This window comes from Odocoileus virginianus, chromosome 34 (genome assembly GCF_023699985.2).
Source record: "Odocoileus virginianus isolate 20LAN1187 ecotype Illinois chromosome 34, Ovbor_1.2, whole genome shotgun sequence".
Lineage (NCBI taxonomy): Eukaryota > Metazoa > Chordata > Mammalia > Artiodactyla > Cervidae > Odocoileus > Odocoileus virginianus.
Window position 1 is genome coordinate 7,787,030 of NC_069707.1, and position 6,000 is coordinate 7,793,029.

Consider the following 6,000-nt stretch of genomic DNA (forward strand, 5'->3'; position numbering starts at 1 on the left):
GGGGCTGGGAGGGGGTACTCACTGAGGCCTGTGGCCTCTGGGGGGACACTGGCTTTTGCTTTGAACGAGATGGGAGCAAATGGAGAGTGCGGGTGTGGAAGGTGCTGTTCAGCCGTATCTCACGGTTTTCTGCTCTTTCTTCATCCCTCCCTCCCTCTTTCCCATCCCCTCTCCCTCTCTCTATTTTCCCTTCTTCTCTTTCCTCTTCTTCCTCTTCCTTCCAATGGATCAACAGAAAACTTCTGTTCCACTTGCAGTAGCAGGTCATCTCTGTCCCTGAGCAGCTGGTGGGTTTTCAGAATGATTAGGGAAAGTGTGACTTTTGAGGTTGTGCTGTTTGTGTTGACAGCCAGGAAGCAGATCAATTTTCCGATCAAAGCCCCCTTTATTTGACAATAGAGTATTGGGTTGAGACCCGACTTGGTCACTGTATAACATCCTCACGGCAGTGGGTGACTTGAGAACACATACCATCATTGGTTATTACTTCCTAGGCTGCAGGATTGTTCAGTTACCAATGATTTTCTCCGCTAGACCATAAGCTCCATGAAGGCAGAGGCCATGGTGCTGCTTTAAAATTTAGCACGGAGTCTCTAGAACCCACGACACTGCCCTGTAGATAGACTTGATAAATAGTTGAATGAATGAATACATGAAATCAGTATGATAATTTTTATTTTCTCTCCAGCTATGATGCTGGAGCCAAACATTGTGAAACCTCTGTTCGGAGAGCCATAGGCAATTATATTGTTGGATAAAAATCCATCTATTTAAGAATACATTGCAAGACTGCATTTTCTGCCAGCACGATGTGAACCTTGGGGCCCAGCTATGCCCATAATTTAGCACTTGTCAGAAATGTTCCCACTCTGACAATTTATTGGAAAATCAGATGAGAACATTTCAGACGAGATCGGGTGCGTTCAGGGTGGTAGGCCCGTAGACGTGAGATGAGGACATTTCAGAGGAATGGTGAGGTTTGATAAGAAAACTCATTTTTCTGTGTGTTAATGAAAGAATTAAGGAAACTCGGTTAAGTTTTTACATGAAAAATTTTTATATTTAATATGTATATATAAAAATGTAAACCTTTATAAACAGCTCATTTTTTTACAGATCGTATACAGCTTTAAAATAAAATAAATATATCATTTAGTATCAACACAATTATGAAAGAAAGAAAGGAAGTGAAGTCGTTCAGTCGTGTCCAACTCTTTGAGACCCCATGGACAGTAGCCTACCAGGCTCCTCTGTCCATGGGATTTTTCAGGCAAGAGTACTGGAGTGGTTGCCATTTCCTTCTCCAAACACAATTATGAGGCTAATTTGATTCCAGTGGACAGCATCAGTGACTCTGGGTCACACCTCCTTGTGTGAACATCTCATTGCCTGCTTCCCGCTCCTGTGTTTCCTTTCACAACTTCCACATCATTCCCTGAGGTAATGCAATTCTACCAACACTCTCCTTTACTCACAGTGTTGCAAAAATATATATTCCTTCTGCCATCTGCCATGCAATTTGCCTTTTACCTTTACTGGCTTAAAAATGCCTCTTTTATCTCTTAAGTCCATTTCTGCTAAGCTCACCAAACTGGTGCTGGTGCCTGGTGACCATGTGATCGATAGACACAATGCCATCCTTGCATCCTCAGACATAAAGCAGATGTCCAAACGGCCCAGAAAGCACGCTTACGTTAAAAATTTTACATTACTACTGAAATGAAAAAAACTTTGAGCATATCTAAAACTGTGTCACAGGACTAGAGCTTAAGAACTTTAGGCTAATTAGTTGCATACTGCCTATTTATTTAGACCCCAACATTGATTTGATGTTTTTTCTTTATTTGTGTGTGTTGGGTGGGGGTGTGTGTGTGTGTGTGTGTGTGTGTGTGTGTGTGTGTTTGTGTGTGAAAAAAGATAGAAGTTTTTTTTGGGGGGGGGCCATACTTCCCAGTATGCAGAACTTCCCTGACCAGGGATCGAAACTGCACCGCCTTTAGCGGAAGCTCAGAGTCTTAACCACTGGACTACCTGCGAAGTTTGAGGATATTTATTTTTTAAGTATAATTGTTTAAGTTGGTTTTTAAATATTGATGGGTACATAACCTCTTACAGAGATATTTGAAGAGAATCAGGAAGAATGTTTACCTCTGGTTATTTTCAAGATTTTTAACATATACATTGGAATTCTTGAGATGAAGTTACTCTGTAGTGCTAGTAAACAAATACAAGAATTTGAGAATGCATGTCCTGGGCAAACACCAGGACTATTGTCTTTTATTTTCCATTAACGTCAAATATTTTGAAATTTTGTTTAGAGATGGTGTTTATCATTTTGTTATGTTCTGGACTATTCATCAGACAGTATATCTAAGACTTACTGGTGTTTATTTACATTATAATAAACAAGATAGTTATCTGGTTTTAGTCTTTTGTGATTGTCATGAGGCAGACTTCAGTTACAGTGTCAAATTTTTTCTTGACTTTACACATACATTTTCTGAAGGGTTCTGTGAATTCTTCAAAAATACAATATATACTTTACTACTGCCAGAGAATGTGTATGTCTTAAATTTGAGTTTTTGAACTCTCACATCTGTGAACATTTGTAATGCATTTATGTTTCAAAATCAAATTTTGAAACTAACATGGAATCTACATCTTGAAAATGTATGACAGCCTCAATATTTCGATGCCCATATTAACAAAAGCGTAGGGACTTCAAATTCAATTTTGTGTTTTATTTTCTAGTTCTACTTATAGAGCAATTCTAGTGGTTTACAAATAAAATACGTTAGCTTTTAATTAGCTAAATACATGGATGTTAAATTTTAGCTTCTAATTTAATTCTGACTTTGATAAAGAGAAAAACTGTATTACAGAAAAGCCATGGAGTAAAAGCCTTAACATATGAAATCCTATTTCATATTCCAAATCCATGACTATTTGGAGACACCCATTATTATTTGATTACTTTTAGTTTTCAACCAGATGTTTGGTATTATGTATGCCTAGTGTAGAACAGCAAGCTAATAGACATATTTATTCATATGGAGTGTTTGCCATGTGATATCCTCAGTGTAATGCCTGTGTTTATCACAAGTTTTGCTCATTATTTTTATTAGGGCCTAACAGCTATTACAATGGTTTAAAATCTCATCCTAAAACTTAACTCCAAAGCATTTAAATTTCACTGCTACAGGGAGATGCTGTTAAAGTAATTTTGGTAACATGTCGTCAGGTGGCTCAGTGGTAAAGAATCTGCCTGGCAATATAGGAGAACTGGGTTTGATCCCTGGGTTGGGAAGATCCCCTGGAGAAGGGAATGGCTATCCACTTCAGTATTCTTGCCTGGAGAATTTCATGGACAGAGGAGCCTGGTGGGCTACAGTCCATGGTAGGTCCCAGAAGAGTCGGACACAACTTAGCAACTGAACACACATGCATTGTTCCCCAAACACTGATCTTTTTCCCTGGTGGTTAAAATTATGGTAAGTAGGTGGTCTCTGTGTGTTTGTGTGTGTGTATTTGCAGTTATACAATGTTTATTGTGAATATCACTATTTAATTGATTGACATATTGTAGAGTACAAAAATACAAACTCACAATATTATGTTATTTGCGATGGATCAAAATGCAGGACTAGGAAGACCCTGAGCTCACGACCCCCACAAACACCTCAAAACCACAGCTACATATAGAGCAGCTCTGCCTGAGAACCCCCTGAAGACCAGTGGGTGGGGCTCCTACAACTGAGGCTGGACAGGGGAACCAGGTGGAGTCTGGTAGGAGGGGAGGAGAGGTCGTCTAGTCAGGACCCTCACCCCTAGTGGGAGACCCAGAAGAGGAGGGGGACATCACAGGCTCGGGGGGGGGGGGTCTTCCCTAAGGGGTGAGGGGCTCATGCTCTGTGTTAGGCGCCCCAGCCCTGGGGTCTGACACCAGGAAGCTGAGCCCCCTTATTTGGTCTACAAACCAGTGGGAGGCCCCAGAGGGCTGTGAGAAACGAAAAGCCTTCTCTTAACGAGGTGAAAGTGGGATGATCTGAGAGAATAGCATTGAAACATGCATATTATCATATGTGAAACAGATCGCCAGTCCAGGTTGGATGCATGAGACAGGGTGCTCAGGGCTGGTACATTGGGATGACCCAGAGGGATGGGATGGGGAGGGAGGTGGGAAGGGGTACAGGATGGGGACCACATGTAAATCCATGGCTGATTCATGTCAATGTATGGCAAAAACCACTACAATATTGTAAAGTAATTAGCCTCCAACTAAAATTAAAAAAAAAAAAAAAAGAGTGTGCACAGACGTCTTGGCTCCCAGTCCCGGCATGGAGGCAGCAGCTTGGAAACTGCCCGGTGCTCTGGCCAGCTTGCCCAGTCTGTCCCAGCATGTCTCCCAGCCCCTCTGCCCTCCGCTGAGGCAGACACCGCTGTTGCCAACAGGCGTGCGCCCCAGCCAGGCCCCCCACCAGGGTGGAGCCTGCAGCCCACCAGGGAGAAGTCCAGCTCCGTCAGGGCTCCTGCTTGAGCTCCTCGGGCCCTGGACCCACCCCCCAATAGGGAAGGCCCCCGCTTACCCCTGGCTCCAGTTTTAAGCCCCTGCAACTCCAGTCTGTGCCCTGCTCCAGGGTGGAAGCTGCCCGCGCACCCAGGCAGAGGACAGAGCCGGTGCTCATTTCAGCTCCAGCCCTCCCATCAAAGCCACTGGACACACATAGACTGCACAGGGACGCTCTCACACAAGGACACATCTTCAAGACCAAGATATGCCTCTATTTAGCCTGATTTCAGAGAGGGATGCAGAAACTTAAACGAAATGAGAAGACAGAGGACTATGTTTCAAGCAAAAGACTATGTTTCAAGCAAAAGACTATGTTTCCAACAAAGGCTGAAGAATACAGTAACTGGAATGAAAACAACACTAGAAAGAATTAAGACCAGATTAGGTGGTTCAGAAAAATGCACAGTGACTTGTAAGATAGATTAGAGGAAATACACAATCAGAACAGTAAAAAGAAAAGCAAATTTAAAAAAATGAGAATAGTTTAAGGAACCTCTATTAGAGGTCCTAGAGTCTAGGACAATATCAAGTGTACTAACTGCATTACTGGGGATCCCAAAAGGATAAAAAAGAGGGAGAGACACAGAAAATGTATTTGGTGGCTCAGATGGGAAAGAATCTGCCTACAATGCAGGAGACCCGAGTTTCATCCCTGGGTTGGGATGATCCCCTGGAGAAGGGAATGGCAACTCACTCTAGTATTCTTGCCTGGAGAATCCCATGGACAGAGGACCCTCGTGGGTTGCAGACCATGGTGTCAAAGAGTCAGACACAACTGAGTGACTAACACACTATGGCTGACAACATCCCTAACCTGAAGAAGGAAGCAGATGTCTAGGTTCAGAAAGCACATCAAACAAGAAGAACTCAAAGTGACCCACACCAAGACATTTTAATCATAATTAAAATGGCAAAAGTTAAAGATAAAAAGAAGAATTTTAAGGTAGCGAGAGATAGAGTCACATACCAAGAAACTCCTATCAGGTTATCAACTGATTTCTCAGCAGAAGCTTTGCAGGCCAGAAGGGAGTGGCGTGATATATTTAAAGTGCTGGAAGGGAAAACCTACAACCTAGGATACTCTGCCCAGCAAGATTATCATGCAGAATTGAAGGAGAGATAAAGAGTTTCTCAGACATGCAAAAACTGAGAGTTCATCACCATTAAACCAACCTTACAGAAAATGTTAGCAACTCTGCTTTAAGTGAAAAAGAACGATTTCAAATCTTAAAAGATGATGCTGTGAAAGTGCTGCACTCGATATGCAAGCAAATTTTGGAAAAGGTCAGTTTTCATTTCAATCCCAAAGAAGGGCAATGCCAAAGAACGTTCAAACTACTGCATAATTGTGCTCATTTCACATGCTAGCAAGGTAATGCTCAAAATCCTTCAAGCTAGACTTCAATAGTACATGAACTTCCAGAAATACA